Raw genomic sequence first — 20,831 nt, 5'->3', positions numbered from 1 at the left:
TATATTTCAAAAGAAAAGCTATGCTGCACTCTTTCTTCTGACTCATTCTCTGATAAAACAGAATGACCCAAGTAAAATGTCTGTAATTAAATAATATAGTATACTTGAGATTTTTTATAATAGTGGGGAAACTGGGAGATGGTGGGAAGTGGCCGATTTCTTCCTTTTGGAAAATGGGGGAGCCATTTATGTCAATAAATATTAATTATGGTTACCATTAGGAAAAAATAAATGTAAATTCCTGTCTCATTTCTTTTATAAAACAGAAAAAATGGAGCTATAAAATACTCTAAAAGAATATATAAATGAAGCTTATAATCTCTGGGGAGGGATTTTTCCCCTGCATGTCTTGACAGCAGGTTCTGAACATGATTAAATCAGACTACAAAAAATTTGACAGGCCGGCGCCGCGGCTCACCAGGCTAATCCTCCGCCTTGCGGCACTGGCACACCGGGTTCTAGTCCCGGTTGGGGCACCGATCCTGACCCGGTTGCCCCTCTTCCAGGCCAGCTCTCTGCTGTGGCCCAGGAGTACAGTGGAGGATGGCCCAAGTGCTTGGGCCCTGCACCCCATGGGAGACCAGGAGAAGCACCTGGCTCCTGCCATCGGATCAACGCGGTGTGCCGGCCACAGCGCGCCTACCGCGGCGGCCATTGGAGGGTGAACCAACGGCAAAAGGAAGACTTTTCTCTCTGTCTCTCTCTCACTGTCCACTCTGCCTGTCAAAAAAAAAAAAAAAAAAATTGACGTTTTGTACTGCAAAAATGAAACAAAACAAAAAAACACCCTATACTAAAAAAGTAAATACAAGAGAAAATTACCTGTAATATGTAAGACAAAAAACAGCTTTGGGCAACTCAAATATCAATAATAGATAAATAGGTTAATTAAAAAGGCAAATCACAAAGAAGAAATAAAATGGCCAATAAATCTAGGAAAGCAATGTCCAACTTTGCTGCAAATCAAAGAAATGTAAGCAACTAAGAGACCAGCACAGATGAGAGGGCTGTGAACAGGGACTACTGAGGGCATCAGGAGGCAAACTGGCAGCAAGGAGACTGGGGGAGCCTTTTTGGAGGGCAGCTTGGCATTATTTATATAAATACTCAGCAATTCTACTTCGAGAACTTAAAGTAAGGAGCTGATCCAGCACCATGTGAAAAAATTCTACTCAGCCTAAGAGTCTGTTCCACAGTGGTGGTGGTGGTATTTAAAACTTATTTTATATATTTGAAAGGCAATGGCCGGTGCCGTGGCTTAACAGGCTAATCCTCCACCTTGCGGTGCCGGCACACCGGGTTCTAGTCCCGGTTGGGGCGCCGGATTCTATCCTGGTTGCCCCTTTTCCAGGCCAGCTCTCTGCTATGGCCCAGGAAGGCAGTGGAGGATGGCCCAAGTGCTTGGGCCCTGCACCCGCATGGGAGACCAGGAGAAGCACCTGGCTCCTGGCTTCGGATCAGTGCGATGAGCCGGCCGCAGCGGCCATTGGAGGGTGAACCAACGGCAAAAAGGAAGACCTTTCTCTCTGTCTCTCTCTCTCTCACTATCCTCTCTGCCTGTCAAAAAAAAAAAAAAAAAAGAAAAAGAAAGAAAAAGAAAGAAAGGCAAAGTCAGAGAGACAGAGGGAAAGACAGAAAAAGAAAGAGGGAGATTTTCCATCTACTGGTTCATTCTCCAAATGGCCTCAATGGCCAGGGATGGATGGCCAGGCCAAGGCCAGGAGCCTGGATTGCCATCAGGTCTCCAAACATTTGGGCCATCTTCTGCTGCTTTCTCAGGTGCTGTAGTAGGGATCTAAAGCAGAGCAGCCAGGACTTGAACTGATGCTCGTAAGGGTATCACAGGAGGCAGCTTAACCCTTTGCACCAAGACGTCCACACCCATGGTGTTGTCAATAAAAGTGAAAAACTAGAAACAACTTAAATAACCAGACATTATAAAAGTATTACTAATTTTCTTTTTTTGACAGGCAGAGTGGATAGTGAGAGAGAGAGACAGAAAGAAAGGTCTTCCTTTTTGCCGTTGGTTCACCCTCCAATGGCTGCTACGGCCAGCGCATCGTGCTGATCCGAAGCCAGGAGCCAGGTGCTTCTCCCGGTCTCCCATGCGGGTGCAGGGCCCAAGCACTTGGGCCATCCTCCACTGCCTTCCCAGGCCATAGCAGAGAGCTGGCCTGGAAGAGGGGCAACCGGGATAGAATCCGGCGCCCCAACCGGGAATAGAACCCGGTGTGCCGGCGCCGCAAGGCGGAGGATTAGCCTGTTAAGCCATGGTGCCGGCCAGTATTACTAATTAATATTCCTATTAATTATCTGTGGGTTAACTAAAATTATGATAGGGCTATAGAGTGTAATAAAGGCCTTAAAAAATGTTGAAGGAGGTGTGGCATTTGGCCTTGTGGTCACACTGCGTGATGCCCACATCACATATTAGGGTGCCTGGGTTCAGGTCTTGGCTTTGCTGCTGATTCCCTCTTCCTGCTAATGTGCACCTGAGATGGCAGCAGGAGACAGCTCAAGCAAGTTGGATCCCTGCCACCCCTATGGGAGACCTGGACTGAGTTCCAGCTCCTGTTTCAGACTGACCCAGCTCCAGCTGTTACAGGCACTGGGGAGTGACCCAGCAGGTAAGAACACTGTCTGTCCTGCTTCTCCAAACAAAAAACTTTGAAGTAGACTGATAGTTATTGAGTTCTCAGGGACATAAATCCCTACTGAGCCTCCAAACAACAAGAACAGACCATGTTATGTTTTAACCATAAATTTGGATTATTCTTTTCTCTGTCATCTCCAGCTCTATTGCCTCTGTTAATGGACAGATGGTTGTTTATATTAGTATATTAGGTGATTTTTTTTTTTTTTGACAAATAGACAGTGAGAGAGAGAGAGACAGAGAGAAAGGTTTTCCTTCCGTTGGTTCACCCCCCAAATGGCCGCCACGGTCGGAGATATGCCGATCCGAAGCCAGGAGCCAGGTGCTTCTCCTGGTCTCCCATGCCGGTGCAGGGCCCAAGCACCTGGGCCATCCTCCACTTCCTGGGCCACAGCAGAGAACTAGACTGGAAGAGGAGCAACCGGGACAGAACCAGCGCCCATATGGGATGCCAGCGCTGCAGGTGGATGATTAACCAAGTGAGCCATGGAGCCGACCCCTATTAGGTGATCTTAACCTGACTACATGAACCCTTGAAGTGTAGACAAAATTTTAGAGAGGGTATTTAGCCTAACCTTCTTTTTTTTTTAAGATTTATTTATTTATTTGAAAGTCAGAGTTACACAGAGGGAGGAGAGGCAGAGGGAGAGGGAGAGAGAAGTCTTCCATCTGTTGGTTCGCTCCCCAATTGGCCACAACGGCTGGAGCTGCGCTGATCCAAAGCCAGGAGCCAGGAGCTTCTTCTGGGTCTCCCACGCAGGTGCAGGGGCCCAAGCACTTGAGCCATCTTCTACTGCTTTCCCAGGCCATAGCAGAGAGCTGGATTGGAAGTGGAGCAGCTGGGACTCGAACCGTCGCCTATATGGGATGCCGGCACAGCAGGCAGCGGCTTTACCCACAATGCCACAGCACCAGCCCCTAGCCTAGCCTTGACTTCAGTTTCCTGGGGGGTGCAGACAGCTCAAGTGACTGGATTCCTGTCACCAATGTGGGATACCTGGATTGAGTTCTAGCTGCTGGTTTAAGTTGGGCTAAATGAGCACCTGGGGAATGGGCTGGTGCATGGGAGCTCTTTGTCTCTCAAATAAATATTTTTAAATGCATGCAAACTTTGGGGCAGTTGTAAGGCATAGTGGTTAAGATGCCCACATCTCATACTGGAGTACCTGTATTCGAGTCCTGGCTCTACTCCTGATTCCAGCTTTCTGTGCACTCCAGGAACAGAGGATAACCGCTAAAGCACTCGGGTCCCTGCCACCCATGTGGAAGACACAGAGGGAGTTCCAGGCTCCTGGCTTCAGCCTGACCCAAACCTGGCTCTTTCAGGCATCTATGGAGTAAACCAGCAGAAGAGACATCTCTCCGAGTCCCTCAGTCTTTCAACTTAAATAGTTTTAAAATATACACAAAATTTTGGGGCCGGCGCTGTGGCGCAGCAGGTTAATGCCCTGGCCTGAAGTGCCGGCATCCCATATGGGCGCTGGTTCGAGACCTGGCTGCTCCACTATGCTATGGCCTGGGAAAGCAGTAGATGGTCCAACTCCTTGGACTCCTGCACCTGCGTGAGAGACCTGGAGGAGGCTCCTGGCTTCAGATAGACGGCTGTTGCGGCCATCTGGGGAGTGAAGCAGTGGATGGAAGACCTGTCTCTCTCTGCCTCTCCTCTTTCTGTGTAACTCTGACTTTCAAATAAATAAATAAATAAATAAATCTTTTAAAAAATATATACACAAAATTTTATGTGTATGTTTATTTTAAAAGAGAGGCAATGGATTGATTAGAGGCTTAAAAAGTCCCCTGATGCCACACGGCTCACCACCACTGGTACTTATACCCTCACAGCTCGGTGCTGCCTGTCTTGGCCTTCACACGCCTGCGTGACTGTGCACCCCAACCATTCAGCAGTGAACAAATGTTTACCAGGCACTTTTCAAGTCTTACCTTGATTAGCAACTCAGTTATTATGAAGTTCAGAATGGATTTCTTTACTTACTTTGGAAGTATTTTTAAACGCACATGTATGTACACAAACTCCAAAAGCCCTCTAGCAGCTGAGAAATAAAAAATCAGGTAAAAAATTTCAAACAAAATTGCACAATTAACTTTCAAAAGAAGCAAATTTTTTCAATCTTTTGAATCTTACATACATTTGAGCTTCATTAATAGAGATAACCTTAAGGTTTTCTAAACTTGGGAAAAGATTTTTCCTTGCAATGATACCTAAATTCTTAAAATCAGATAGGATTTGGACCTGATCAAGTAACCAGTTTTAAATGGAAAAAAAACAATAAATCATTTCATATACTAATTTTAAAAATATGTTCTATAATATACTAATGCCTAAAAATATGTTCTAACATACACTAATGCAATATTAGGATGCCAAAGGTGAGGCCCCATATTTACTTGACTTTTTTATTTCATGGTTTGGTGAAGAGATTCAGTTACCTAGGAGAAAAAAGAGATTGCTTTAACTGGTTACAATAATATCCTATTGACAAAATAGATCTTGGAGCAAATCAGCAACTATAGAAGTACTAAAACCAAAAGAAAACAATTTTTAATTAAATGAGATTATCACATTTCCAGGAGGTGGAGGAGATAAGAAGTTGACAAGCAAAGAAGAACCAAAAAGTCAACAGAAGGATTTATTTATGTAAACACTTTATAACTTTATATTTGATACAAAAATATTTATCTTCTTGCATTTTGATTAACTACCTATGGATTTAGGTTTCAAAAGCATCAAAAGGCACTAAAAAGATTTTTTTAATGCTCTAATAGATGCCGAACTGGCTTAAAATAGAACTGTTATAGCAAACTCCATTACAATAAATAACAATGTACAATGTAGGTTAAGGTGGATTTTTTACTTAAATTTTATGTGAAATAAGTAGATATGCTGAGCTTGAAAATATGTAGTTTTTTAGGGCTGTAATTCTACCCACTGAAGAGTAGGTAGACCCAAACAGCTGTGTTGCAAACTTCCCCCGTAACATCATGTTGTAATTTATTTTCATTTCTCTTCTTTAAATTCCTTCAAAATGTTAAAGTACTTTTAAACACTAATTCCACTTACAAAGAAACTATTTCACGTAAATTTAATTAAAGTAGAACACAAGTTTCTGGTATTATCAATGACATATGCACCAGAGAAAGTGTCTTTTGCTGGAGAGTCCCTTTACTGGATATTCCCAAGTGAATATCATAACAAACATTTAAAGAAGTCATTAAGCATGACTAATGGAGTTATAAGAAAAAGACTCCATACATCTAACAGTGAGCCATGCCAAAGCAAACCCAGAAGGTAAGCTGAAATCATACAGTGCTCAGTGTGACAAGTTAAAATAAACTGGACGGGCGCTGTAGCATGGTGGGTGAAGCTGCCGCCTACAGTGTCAGCATCCCATATGGGCGCTGGCTCAGGTTCCAGCTGTTTCACTTCCGATCGAGCTCTCTGCTGTGGCCTGTGAAAGCAGTGGAAGACGGACCAAGTCCCTGGGCCCCTGCACCCACGTGGGAGACCCAGGGGAATCTCCTGGCTTCGGATTGGTGCAGCTCCGGCCATTGTGGTCATCTGAGGAGTGAACCAGCAGATGGAAGACCTCTCTGTCTCTCTCTCCCTGCCTCTGCCTCTCTCTGTAACTGTATTTCAAATAAAATAAACAAACCCTTAAATAAAATAAAATAAAATAAAATAAAATAAAATAAACTACAGCACTTTAAAAAAAAAACTGAAGAAAACACAAACATATCTTCAACATGAAATGAATGCCAACTTAGCAGAGGCCATCTACAAATAAAATAACTTCTTTCTTATTAAATATAATTCTTCATCAACTTCCACATAAAAATATAGAGCATTCTACCAAGTACAGGACATAATTTAGTTTGCAAGTTCAAATTATTTTAACTCTGAAGACGTTAAAGACAATGAGGATGATTTTCATGGAGCTCTTCAACTAAAGATATTAACAGCAGCATCATATCAAATATTTAACACAAACACAACAATCATTTTTTTCTGCTCCTAAAAAGGAAACCCCAGGGCTGGTGCTGTGGCGTAGCGGGGAAAGCTGCTGCTTGCAGTGCCGGCATCCCACATGGGCGCTGGTTCAAATCCCGGCTGCTTTACTTCTGATCCAGCTCTCTGCTATGGCCTGAGAAAGCAGTGAAAGATGACCAAGTCCGAGGGCCCCTGAACCCATGTGGGAGACCCGGAAGAAGCCCCTGGCTCTTGGCTTTGGATCAGCGCAGTTCTAGCTGTTGCGGCCAGTTGGGGAGTGAACCAGCGGATGAAAGACCTCTCTTTCTCTCTGCCTCTCTTTTTCTCTCTATGTAACTCTGACTTTCAAATAAATAAATACAATTTAAAAAAAAATGGGGGCTGGCGCCGTGGCTCAATAGGCTAATCCTCCACCTGCAGCGCCGGCACACTGGGTTCTAGTCCCGGTCGGGGCGCCGGATTCTGTCCCAGTTGCTCTTTTTCCAGTCCAGCTTTCTGCTGTGGCCTGGGAGTACAGTGGAGGATGGCCCAAGTCCTTGGGTCCTGCACCCACATGGGAGACCAGGAGAGGCACCTGGCTCCTGGCTTTGGATCAGCGCAGTGTGCCGGCCGCACCACACCGGCCACAGCGGCCATTGGGGGGTGAACCAACGGAAAAAGGAAGACCTTTCTCTCTGTCTCTCTCTCTCACTGTCCACTCTGCCTGTCAAAAAAAAAAAAAAAAAAAAGGAAACTCCAACTGAAAACATAAACAGGTTTTGCATTCTTAGCTAAATCAATATACAAAAGTAATTTTTTAAATTTAAGACTTATTTATTTTTTTGAAGTTGGATTTACAGGGGTTAGAAAGGAGACAGGGAGAGATCTTCCATCCATTGGTTCACTCACCAAATGATTGCAATGGCCAGAGCTGAGCTAGTCTGAACCAAGGAACAGGAGGTTCTTCCAGGTCTCCCATGTGGGTGCAGGGGCCCAAGCACTTGGGCCATCCTCCACTGGTTTTCCAAGCACATTAGCAAGGAGCTGGATTGGAAGTAGAGCAGCCAGGACTGGAATCAGAGCCAATAAGGGAGGTCAGGACTGCAGGCAACAGCTTTACTCCTCCGCCTCAGCACTGGCTCCACAAAAGTCATTTTAAAAGGAATTTTTTTTCCTCTTGACAAAAGTATTCTGTTCATTATTACCTGTTTACTAGAGAAAAGCGGGAAGACATTGGAAACCATGTGACGCACACACACTCATAATCCCACAACTCAGAAGAAATCCTTTTCCATGCCTATTTTTTCCAAACAAATTGTATGTGGTTATTTTGTAATCTGATTTTTCATGCAGTTATATATTGCTAACGTTATGAAGGTCACTAAATATGCTTGGTAACGTGACTTGAAATAGTTATGTATAATTTCAATGTACAGATGCACATAGATGTAATGAATAATTCATTTATCTTCTAATGTCAAACTCTGAGGCTGCTTTTAAAAAGATTTATTTATTTATTTGAAGGGTAGACAGAGAGAGAGAGAGAGCGAAAGAATCTTTCATCTGCTGGTTCACTCCATAAATGGCTGCAACAGCCAGGGCCAGGCCAGGCCAAAGTCAGGAGCCAGGAACTTGTATCCCACATGGATGACAGGAGCTCAAGTGCTTGGGCAGTTTTCAGATACCTTCCCAGGCACATTAGCAGGAAGCTGGACTGGAGGCAGAGTAGCTGGGACTCAAACCTGGACTCCTCTGCGGAATGCCAGTTTCACAAGCAGCTTAACCTGCTGTGCCACAATGCCAACCCTATTGTTATTTTAAACAATACTTCCAGGAATATCCCTTTTTACAAATCTTTAAACACTTTCAGAGTATGTCCTAGAATGAATTTTTTCTAAATGGAATTGCTAACTTAGAGAACAGGCATACTTTTTTTCTTTTCTTTTTTTTTTTTTTTTTAAGATTTTTATTTTGGGGCCAGTGTTGAGGCATAGAGGGTAAAGATGCTGCCTGAGGCCCTGGCATCCCAGGAAGAGTTACAAAGAGGCAGGGCTGGGGTGGGGAAGGGAAAAGACCGATCTACATCTTTATCTTCCATCCACTGCTGCACTTCCCAAATGGCCACAACAGCCGAGTCTGGGCCAGGCTGAAGCCAGGACCCTCATCCTGGTCTCCCATGTGAGTACAGGGACCCAAGGACTCAGGCCATCTTCCGCTGCTTTTCCAGGCACTTTAGCAGGGAGCTGAATCAGAAGTGGAGCAGCTGGGACTATGTCCTTATGAGATGCAGGTGCTGCAGGAGGCAGCTTAACCCACTCTGCCAAAGTGCCGGCCACAGGGCAAGCAAACTTTTTAAGGTCTGACATATATATACCACACTGTCTTTAAGAAGAGCCCCAACTACACTCAGACCAACAGGTGCCAGTTTCCCACATTCCCCCAAGCAACTCTCTTCACTTTTTCAACATTTTTACTCTTTATAAATCTACTAGCTAAAAAAATCATTTTTTATTTGCATTTCTTGATTTCTAGTTCCACAGAACATCATTTTATATGATTACTGCCATTTGTATTTCTTCTTCTGTTCACTTTCCTACCTATTGTGGGAATCATCTTTCTCTTACTACTACTTTAAATTATATGTGTGTACACATATATAAATATTTATTTATTTGAAAGGCAGAGTGGCAAAGCCAGAAAGAGAGAGAGAGAGAGAGGTCTTCCATCTGCTGGTTCACTCCCCAAATGGCCACAATAGCTGGAGCTGCACCAACCCGAAGCCAGGAGCCAGGAGCCTCCCCTGTGTCTCCCACATGGGTGCAGGGGCCCAAGGACTTGGGCCATCTTCTACTGCTTTCACAGATTATAGCAGAGAGCTGGATTGGAAGTGGAGCAGCCGGGACTCAAACCAGCACCCATAGGGGATTCCAGCACTGCAGGTAGGGGCTCTACCTGCTATTCCATACTGCCAGCCTCTAAATTATGTATAAATTAAAATATTAACCTATTACCCCTGGCAGATTTATGTATACATTAAAAATTAAACCCATCATCCTTTGTTGCATATATCAAAAGACATTTTTCTTGTCATTTACCTTTGACTTCTGGCATTTTTGACACAGAAATTTTGAACATTTATAGGTTTATATCAAAATTTTTATTTTATTTGTTACTTTATAAAAGCAGCTTTTGTTCTCTACAAATTTACTAATATAATTGGTATATAATGTTAAGCTCTGTCCAAACTTGACCTCTCCACATTTAGGTAATAAAAATTCAAACCATAAACTTTCAGGATTTTTAGGACAAAACTTTAAATGTGTGCTTACAGCACTAAACTATATTACTTAAGAACCCACTCCTTCAAAGCTCTGTGCTCTGCTCTGGTATTGCGACATCAGGGGCTCATGCTTCAGCACCAACTCAGCTTGTAAGCTGCAGCCATGGCATTCAGGAAGCCAAGTGTTTTCTACTTTGTTTTGATGCCTTCAACAGTTAAGGAGAAAGGTCAATGCTATACATATGAAATTAGTCTTTTCACTGATATTTAAACTCACTGCAAGATAAATTCATCTATACCATATAACTACACTCACGGTTTCCATACAGAGTTACATGACTCAAACAATAAGCAAAGAAAAACCTTCCAAGAGGGGCTCTCTGCAGTGTATCCCTGCAGCCTTAACTTACCTGTACTTTTGGGGTTAGGCTCCAGAGGGTTCAGTCTCATATCAGAAACAGATCCAAAGCCCTAAAATCTCAAACCCACAGGCTGACCTGTTGTATTTTGTAAAGAACTGTCTGTTCTTGCCTAGGCCTGATACATGACTAAAAGATCTTTAGAAACATTTTTAAGAGAATTATTTCTGAGGGAACATTTTACCTATTTAAAACTACACCTTGTGGAGTCAGCACTGTGCCTTAGCAGGTAGCTATGGGGTAAAGCTGCCACCTGCAGTGCAGGTATCCCATATGGGTACTGGTTTGAGTCCTGGCAGCTCCACTTCCAATCTGACTCTCTGCTAAGGCCTGAGACAGCAGGAGAAGTTGGCCCAAGTCCTTGGACCCCTGCACCCATGTGGGAAGACCCGGAAGAAGTTCCTGGCTCCTGGCTTCAGATCGGCCCAGCTCTGGCTGTTGTGGTCATTTGGGGAGTGAACCAGAGGACGGAAGACCTCTCTCTGTCTCTGTCTCTCTGCCTCTCCCTCTTTGTAATTCTGCCTTTCAAATAAATAAATAAATCTTAAAAAAAAATACACCTTTTAGAATGCTGTATTATAAAGCTGATAAATTCCCAATTTTGCTTCTTTAACTGATTAAGTACTCAACAGTTTATTTTTATACCAGCTAAAACGGCATTTGTAAAATAGCTTATTTAAAACATTTAGCCCAGGTTGGATTTTTAACAATCCTACTCTCCTGCCAAGTATAGGCTCTGAATTTTAGGCAACACAAAACAGTTGTTCAGAGCTTTCTGATTTACTCTCGTCTCAAAGGTTGGAAAGCCCCACTGAGGGTTTTTTTTAACTCAGCAGACACAGAGGGAAAAAAAACTGCTATAGTTGTAGGATCTCACTGACATAAACACAAGGAAATTCTGAGTTACAGATACCTCACATTAAGCTTTTTCCACTGACATTGTAACTTCTGTCAACATTCAAAGAAAATTCAGCCTTGGTCAAAGGTGACAGTTTGACAATCTTGGAAGCTAACATCCTCTGTTTATTTGAACAAGTTGATACTGTCAGCACAGGGAACTCAAGTTTTTAAGTTTTTCTCATCTCTGACTTGGTCTCCCAAGTTCAGATTGCTACTCTATAGGGTCCTGAATTCTGTCTCCCAAGATTTAACTTCTTAATCCACCCCCCAAGGAAAGGCATGGAGAGAAAACAGGCATCAGATGTGAAAAGGAATGAAATATTCCTGGGACCAGTTTCTAAGGGCCTTGGCATAACTCTAAACACACAAAATTAGCTCAAATGCCTTAAATTGAGATCAAATAAGCAGGATTCTTATGCCTATTTCAGAAATCACAGAAATTAAAGGCTTCGAAAAGCTTCAATAAAGCAAGAATAGGATCATAAATCCCTTCAAAATGAAGCTGTAGATAAAATGAGCTGGACAAGTGAGCTGTCAGTACAGATGCCCGTGTCACATGAACCCACCATACCGACACAAATCATCCTTTTGTGTGTAAACAGAGGCTAAAGGGACAGCTTCCAGCTCTGCTCCTATGATGAATAATGCACGTGGGAAAACAAGAAAAGGACAACTGCAGTAGAAATTAAGACTGTCCCTGTTTTAATATAATTTCCACCTGGATTATATATTTTTTTAAAAAACATTATTTATTTATTTATTTATTATTTGAGAGGTAGAGTTACAGACAGACAGAGGGAGAGACAGAGAGAAAGGTCCTCCATCACTGGTTCACTCACCCAAATGGCTGCAGTGGCTGGAGCTGAGCCAATCTGAAGCCAGGAGCCAGGAGCTTCTTCCCGGTCTCCCACGCAGGTGCAGGGGCCCAAGGACTTGGGCCATCTTTTACTGCTTTCCCAGGCCATAGCAGAGAGCTGGATCAGAAGAGGAGCAGCTGGGACTAGAACTGATGCCCAAATGGTGTGCTGACACCGCAGGCAGAGGATTAACCTACAGCACCACAGCACCAGCCCCTGGATTATATACTTTTAAAAAGATTTTTATTTATTTATTTAGGAGAAAGAACCACTGGTTCACTCCCCCAAAGGCCTGCAAGGGCCAGGGCAGAGCTAGGAGCCAGGAACTCAATCCAGGTCTCCCACTGGAGTGACAAGTACCCAAATACTTGAGCCTCCCTGTGGTCTCACTGCTGCCTTCCAGTGTGTGCATGAGCAGGAAGCTGGAGTCATGAACACAAGCTGAGAACTGAACTCTGGGAGGAAAGTGTCCTACTCAGAATCTTAATCATTAGACAAAATCCCCACCTTGTGGATTATATACGTTAATTGGGAAAATACTGCCATCATCTTTTCTTTGAAAAACAGAAATATATCTCAAGTACAAAAAAAAAATCCTAATAAAAACAAACCAAAATCCATTTTGGAATGCAAATACAGTAATACAAGCCTTTAAGAAGCCAAGTATCTGCTGGCGCCGCGGCTCACTAGGCTAATCCTCCGCCTTGCGGCGCCGGCACACCGGGTTCTAGTCCCGGTCGGGGCACCGATCCTGTCCCGGTTGCCCCTCTTCCAAGCCAGCTCTCTGCTGTGGCCAGGGAGTGCAGTGGAGGATGGTCCAAGTCCTTGGGCCCTGCACCCCATGGGAGACCAGGAGAAGCACCTGGCTCCTGCCATCGGATCAGCGCGGTGCGCCGGCCGCAGCGCGCCTACCGCGGTGGCCATTGGAGGGTGAACCAACGGCAAAAGGAAGACCTTTCTCTCTGTCTCTGTCCACTCTGCCTGTCAAAAAAAAAAAAAAAAAAAAAAAAAAGAAGCCAAGTATCTTGTTACAAAGTTGCTGGTGCCTGTTCTCCTTTGCACTCCAACAGTTCAGGAGGCAGCCTCTGGAATCAGCCGCCCAGCAGGGTAAGTTACTTAACTTCTCTGCGGCCATTTCTTCATTGTCATTGTGGATAACACCCGCTCCTCTGAGGATCATAAAACACGGTAACAGCTGGGCAGTGTCTGCTCAGCACACTGCATGTGAACAGGATGTGTTTGTCATTATTTTTATTATCTTTCTACTTCATAGCTTTGGAACATTTTTCTCAAACTTTGGGTTTTAGACATAAATTTTAAAATATGAATTTTAAATTTTAAAATTTAAAATACAAACAGCTAATTTTCGGTTCACCTCTTGAGAGACTGTATAGTAATTATTATGAAGATAATCAGATGAGCCCATGGTAAGTACAGCAATAGTCTAGTATGGCAAATAATAATTTCTAATATAAATTATGGATGTGGCTGTTACTGGTAACTTTGGCTTGATTTCCCAAATAGAAAGAAATCCCCTTTCAGGAGAAAACAAGCAGCAGTAGAAAATAATTGGGTTTCTCCTATTATCACTGCAGAGTAAAGCCAAATTTACATTTGCTGGCCTGATGGGCACTGAAAATATTAGTCACCAAATTAATCCCAACAAATAACAATAATTGATGGGCTCATTGATGTATTTCCCCTTGTCTTCCCCAACCTTTCTCTAACTAGTCAGAGAGGAAAGTTTTCATATTTTCTGAGAATCTCATTACTGCTCTCAAACCATGCTCTATATCTTAGTGTAATTTTAAAAAATGAGTCAGCACAAGGACTCAAAAAACTAACAGTGCATGGAATACGGAGCTATTTCTCTTCATAAGAGAAGTGTGTAAAACTTAGCAAAGGGTAATTCAGAGTGCCAAAGGTAATATAAGAATAAATGGATGGTGAGTGAGACAGCAGACTTTGCAAGGCAGCTTCCAAAAGTGCAAAGAAAAACACAAATGTCCTTATCAATAATATTCATGGTGTAATATATGGGAAAATGAGCATAATTCTTATGGATAAACCCAAAGAAGAAAATATCCTCTATGTGACAAATTATAACTTCTCCTTTCTTGAATAACTAGGGCTGGGGGTGAATGGGAAGTCAAGAGACTCCAAATATTAACTTCATTTGCCAGTGACATCATGCTTAGCTATATATCATACTAATGTAGTATCACTTTCAAGATTGTGATCCAAAAGAAAACTCAGAGAACAAACTGCCCCTCAATTGCAAATACATCAGCATGCCAATTCAGACAGGGATCCATTTAGTCATTACTCTTCTCCACTGAGTTGAAGTCCAGGAAAAGATCACTTCTTTAACCACTGAACAACACGACACGCACTTCTCCTCAAGGTTCCACAGAACTTGTTCTCCAACAGTAAAACTAAAAGTTATCTATCATTAATTACCCTAGAGGGTCAAGGCTAAGGGTGAGTCCTCCAAACCCTAAATTTCTCCTTGTTCTCACTTAACTCCTCCATGATAGTGCGTATGGCTGTTAGGTGAGGTTGGAAAAAAAACATTCCAGGCACTGTTGAACACACTCCTGGGTTCCCTACCATATACATCTGGGGCAAGTCGTCTCGGCGCACTCCCGTTCCAGGCTCTACCTACGACGCTTCACCTCTATCTCACTGCTGCACTGTTTTCCAGGGAGAAAACAGCCTTTTTCTGTTAATTGTGCCTTTGTTACTATTGTATTAAGACTGCTTCCAGGGCCTTGAAACCCTGAAGAGAGTTGGGAAAAGATTCAAGAACATCTTGCCTTCCCATTCAGGTCTTCCAGCTTAGCTCAGGAAAGCTGTTGGGAAGCAGTACAACGGTCAGAGGCAAAACCCATGCCATCTGCTGTCTGTCTTTGTGCATTTAAAATAAAACCGTGACACTGCAAGAAGGTCAGCATGTGGACCTAATTTTGAAAATACAAACAGGAAGTACCCCCCCACCCCAATATTACCTTTTTTTAAAAAAAAAAAAAAAAAAAAGGAAACCAAACCTCAAAGATACCTTCCAAGGAAGTCATGGGTGTGACCAAAACTAACAAAACTAATAAAACGCCATCTGAAACCACCAAAACAAAAGTCTCATTCAAACAAACAAAAATTTAGCACCAGCAAATTGCTACTTTCTTTTGATTAGAAAAAACCAGCATAGATGTGGACATACAGTCCTCCAGGTTTTTCAGTAGCAAAGGATCATCATCAGTGTAATATCCAATGTCATGTTTTACCTCAAATAAGGCCACCATTATTAAGAGTGAACACAAAAGAAAACATTTTATCACTGATGCTTATAATTTAAATGTACAAAAAAATATTCGAGCTGTAGAAACTAGACTTTCTTATTCCCGGAAATAAGCATAAAATTGTTGTGTTTCCAACACTGCAGGAGAAAAAATACTCCTGATTTCAGAACAGCACCGTTTACAAAGCTCAGATTTAAATTTTTTTCCCCTTAAACACCACACGCAGGCGACAGTGATGCTTTACAGCTAATTTTTAAGCATCATTTTCTATTATGTTCCAGAGTCAGTGTTGTGATGCTGCTGCCCAGTAAAGCAACAGAATTCTGAAGAGCTCACTCACTGCAGTTGCCAGAGAGCTTTTCAGAAGAACTAAGTTTCCAATGCCCCCAAAACAACACAAAAACACAAAAAGTTGGCTTGCCTGTTCCCTTCTGTAGGAATAATGTGGCAATCCACTCTCTAACAGAAGGGAAAGCACGTGTCACTGACAGAGTGTCTGCAACCTTGTGTGATATTTAAGATGTTTAGAGGGCACCAGAAACAGGCTTCCTTTCATTCTACCATCAACTGGCATCTGATCTTGGGCATATTAACCTCTTTCTAACATCTTTACATAATAAGACTACCTGTCTCACTCATCTACATAACAAGCTAAATGAACTCCTAAAAGCATATTTATAAGTATAAGCCACCAAACACAAGTAATTTGAATCCTAACAACAACATAATTGAGAAAAATCGAAGTACCCACACAAAAGCAATAAATGACACCTTTAGTCTTGATATGGTTTTTGCATATGCAAATAAGAAAAAAAAAAACAAAATCAACTGAGAGGAAGAAAATGGAGATGAAATGAGAAGTCAGAGCAGGATAGGAAGTGTTGACCAAAATATTTATGGCGTAACACTCCAAACAATGATGGTACTTTCCCTGCGACTCTCACACGTCACAAAGTGCACACTGAAGAAACACATTCACCTTCTTAACACACTCTGTATTACTGTCTTGTTAGCAAATCATATGAAAATGGAATAGGTAGAAACTATTGAAAAGGGGGGATAATTTAGTTGGGTATACAGCAAAGAGTTTGTGCAGGGTTTAGCTCCAAATTATGCAATAACTAAACTGTTGGTGATAGAAATCAACCTTTTTTTTTTTCTTTCTCATGTTTTGCTTTTTAAAAAAAAGATCTTTCCATTCCTACCCTGTATCTCAACCTGGTGGGTAAAATTTTCATCTTCCAGAGGTTACAGAAAACAAGGCATCTAGGAGATAACACTAACCTGACCAAAGGTGTGGTATTGTTTATTGAATATGGCAGACATCACAAATGTTTTCACAATGTTTCTTAAAATCAACAGCCCCTTTCCCACTTAACACTACACAGTCTAACTGCCATGGTCTTCCACAAGATGAGAATTGGGACAAAAACACTCAAAAAACCTGAAGCCCTAAGCCAATCCACAGGATTCTCCCCAACTGAAATGATCAGGACCAAGCCAGTGTCCATAGGGTTACAAAATGATATCATAAAAAACATGAAAGGCACACAAAATACAAATCCTCTTCTAGGACAGTGAATGTAAAACAGTAAAAAACAAATGAACAGTAACAAAATGTTGGGAAAAGAGGCAACTTTCTATTATCTGAGTTGAATGATAGAAAAATTATTTGAGATAATGTAGACTCAGCAGCTGAAAGTTTATTATGGCCAGGCAGCTATCCAACTGCTCTGGAAACCTAAGATACAAACCGACTATAAACACCACTTGAAGCCCAAAACAATGACATAAGCCCGGTGTAATACGTGGTGACACACTAGCCCTATCAAAGGGGGTATTCTCCAAGGACATTCCAAAGACCATATACGAACTGCACTTAGGCCACTACAGCACCAGCTCAGAGCCCTCTGACCAATTCAGTCCCCAACCACAAAACCAAGAGCTGTGGGCACGGGGCAGGCCCCTTACTCCACTTCTTCGGGGCCTCCATTTGCACAACAAAACAACGTAGGGGTCCTTCCCAGCGCCCCCATTCTGTGACCCACTTTGAGCACGGACACTCCATCCGAGGTAGGACGGGAGGGGACAAGCAGCAAAAGACCAGGGCCTGCCCCGTGGTGAAGAAGAGAATCGGTATCTCTTTCTGCCCTTCAAATTCTTGTGGTTTTCACTAACCCCCTCTGCCTAAAAGCTGGCACCTGGCCCCCCACCGCCGCCTCTGCCATCGCTGCGGGCTGCAAGCGCTCCTCCCGCTCCACGCCAAGTTCGCTCCTCTTTGATCGCCCTGACCATCTTGCCAGATTCCTTCGGCCTCAGACCCGCTCTTGTGATAAGACGGCTGCCCTTCCGACTCTCCCTATCTGGCCCCGACACCAGGAGCCCTCCGCGTCTCCGGACCCTGGCTAGCAGGAAACACCCCGCATCCCCCCGCGACACTGGGCAGCCCAGGCCCGGCGCGGCCTGATGTGGGATCCCGCACCCCGGGGCTGGGTCAAAATCCTCGTATTTGTAGTCTTGCCTCCTTATAAGGCACTGTTGCTTGCAGCTGCAAGCACCCCAACCCCACTGAGCACCCCCGGACTCACCCCATCCCCGGCCGCCGCGAACACCTCTGGAAAACCAGGAGGAAAAGCGAGGGGACGCCAGGGGCCCCTCGCGACTGCACGGACAGGCGTGAGGCGGCCGACAGCAAACCTCCCGGCTCGCCAGCTCTCGGCGCGCGCCCCTCACACGCCCCCCCACACACACGCGCACGCCGCGTCTGCCCACCGCGGTCGCCTCACGACCCCCGTCGCGCGCCCTCCGCGGCCCGGCCCGCTCCCCTCTCCCCCGGCGCCCCTCGCCCGGCGCGCAGCCGCCGCGGCCGCCTCACGGGCCGGGAGCGATGGCGGCGGCGCGGCCGGGAGCCTCGGCAGCTGGACCGCGGGGCCCCACCCGGGCGGGCTCTCCGACCTCGCTGCCCCCGGCCCCCCGAGTCCAGGGCTCGCCCCGCGGCTCCTACCTCGCTCGGCCCCTCGGGCGCCAGCGGCTGCTCCGGGCCGGCTCTCTCGCTCGCGCGCCCGCTCGCTCGCTCCCTCCCTCGGCCGGGCCGCCGCGCGGAGTCGTCTGCGCTCGGTCCCCGCCCGGGGTGACGGCTCCGACCGCCGACTCTCCTCCCGCCGGGGCCCACGGGGGCGCGCGCGCCGCTCTCGCTCGGAGGCCCGGGGGCGCGCGTCGCCCCGGTCCCGAGCGCGCTCCGCTTCCTGGTTCCGCCCGGCGCGCGCGCGCGAGCCCTGAAGTCCCTGGCGCTGGGTCCGCAGCCGCCTCCGGGGACCCGGAACCCCCTCGGCGAGTCCGGCGTGGCGGTGCCGCGCACTCTCCCCGTCCGCGGCCGCGGGCTGGCGGCCCCACTTGGCTTCTCAGCGGCGCCCTGGGGCCGCCAGCGCGGGCGGCTTTGTTAGCGCAGGGCAGTCGACCACCTTCACAGGGCTCCGGCCACGCGGCCGTGGTCGTGGCCCTTAGCCCCCTCTGCGGCCCGCCCACCGCCCTCCCCCGGGCCAGAGGCCCGCGGTTCCGGCTTCTCTCCCTGCCAGGCCGAGGTCAGAAGTCCACGGCGGCCCAGGATCAATAATTCTCCCGAGGCCGCCCCCGGGAGGCCTGGGTGGACACCGCCGGCGCCCCCGCTCGCCCAGGCCGCGGGACCCTGACACTGTGCCCGGGTGCATCTGCCAGGGCCAGGCGTCCGGGGCCATTTCCCTCCCTGGGAAATCTTGCCAGTTAGAGCTGCAGGGGGCTGCTCTGTCCAGGGAAGTGGGGATAAGCTGTGTCACTTGAGTGGGATCCTTTCCCACATAGAGGAGACAGGGGCTTGGTGTGTGGGAAGGCCGCCTGAGTCACCCCTGTCTTCCCTCTGGCTGCATCTCCCGAGCTGCCCAACGGTTTCCCTGGCAACCATCCAAGGGCCAGCACGAAGCCAGGCAAATCAGAGCTCCAGAAGCCGAGCTGTAGGGGCCCACAAAGGGAAGAGAACCCCGTCTTGGCCCCAAGTACACACACAGCGCCCCTTCCCTCCTCTCCCACAGTTGTTCGGTTAGAAATGCGCAGCGATGACGGGGCTGCAGGCCCGCCTGTGACCCACCCTTGACAGCTCTTCCCAGGGACCCAGCCGGGAATGTCTCTGGCTCTGTGGCTGATCACCAAGGCCTTCCCGCAGCCACAGGCTCCTGCTCTGTCCCACGGTCCCGGCCAGCACCCAGTACAGCACTTTGCACAAGGGCAGCACGGGGAGCCTGGAGGCCAAGGAGGAAGCTGGCTGGAAGCACAGCCCTGAGCGCGATGGTCACCCCGTGACAGCCACTGCCGGATGTTCTGGCACCTGAGCCCACCGCGGTTCCTGTAAGATTTCCTGCCCGTCACTGTCTTGGCCTTGCTCCAGGCAGCTTGAAACCCACCCTCCCTGTTTCCCACCCCACGTTGTTGAGGCCTGTATTATAGCACCCCTGGTGTTGAAGGACACATGTGTCCATCCCTAGTCAGTAGCCCACTCACCATGAAATGCCCCTCTCATCCCAACCAGGGCCAATACCCAGTAAATAGACTATGCCTTGGAGCTGGTGCTGTGGCATTAATAGGTTAAGCCTCTGCCTGTAGTGCCAGCATCCCACATGGGCCCAAGTTCTCAACCCAGCTGCTCTACTTCTGATCCAGCTCCCTGCTAATGGCCTGGAAAAGCAGCAGAAGATGGCCCAAGTGCTTGGATCCCTGCATCCGCATGGGAGACCCAGAGGAAGCTCCCTGGCTTGGAATCAGCCTAGCTCCAGCCATTGCAGCCATTTGGGGAGTGAAGCAGCAGATGGAAGACCTTTCTCTCTCTCTCCCTCCCTCTCTCTGTAACTCTACTCTCAAATAAATAAATAAAATCTTTTAAAAAAAGTAGAGGATACATAACCAGAGTCTGTCAATCCATGACCTGTGTGACCACCACGCTTTCTGGTCTCCTACCTTGTGCTGTTATCAAGTGGCCCAAACACCATAAACACTATGGAGCTGCTACCGATAGACAGCAGTTTCTAGTAACAGCTAAGATGCATGGCGCCTCTTGCTAAGCTGGCCAAAATCTAGGACTCAGTCCAGCTACCATGGCTGCAAGGGTGCCAGTTCACGTGCCCCGAAGGGCGGAGCAGGTGTGCATCTCCCAGCATGTCTCTGACAGATCACTAGACACCAAGCGAGACCTGGCTGGCTGTGTGCACAGGCTCAGGGACAGAATGTTCTGGGTGACTACCTCGGCAAAGCAGAATGCTCTCATCCTGGGACAGGAAGGAAGGTCCAGCACCCCCCTTCTCTGTTTGCCAATTCAGATGAGGTGAGACCGTCTTCTTCCGGGTCTCAGAAACATATTCTCCTAAATTGAGGGGTCACCTGACCGAGACATGACATGGAGGGAGTCCTAGAGAGAA

At 46.2% G+C, this 20,831-nt stretch overlaps 1 protein-coding gene across 2 annotated transcripts in view; it reads right to left on the bottom strand.

The window, feature by feature from the left end:
- Window positions 1–18,534, bottom strand: part of LOC133747187 (signal transducer and activator of transcription 5B) — a 74,737-nt gene extending 56,203 nt beyond the window's left edge. Inside the window, exon 1 of one of the 2 annotated variants that reach the window (XM_062175444.1) lies at window positions 18,395–18,534. The gene's annotated coding sequence lies outside the window, so the exon portion shown is untranslated. The remainder of the gene's footprint in view (window positions 1–18,394) is intronic. The other variant, XM_062175443.1, reaches the window with a different exon arrangement.
- Window positions 18,535–20,831: the final 2,297 nt, after the last annotated feature.

Source organism: Lepus europaeus, chromosome 18 (assembly GCF_033115175.1).
Source record: "Lepus europaeus isolate LE1 chromosome 18, mLepTim1.pri, whole genome shotgun sequence".
NCBI lineage: Eukaryota > Metazoa > Chordata > Mammalia > Lagomorpha > Leporidae > Lepus > Lepus europaeus.
The sequence above is the reverse complement of the archived record's forward strand: the minus strand, read 5'-3'. Positions and strand labels throughout refer to the sequence as shown.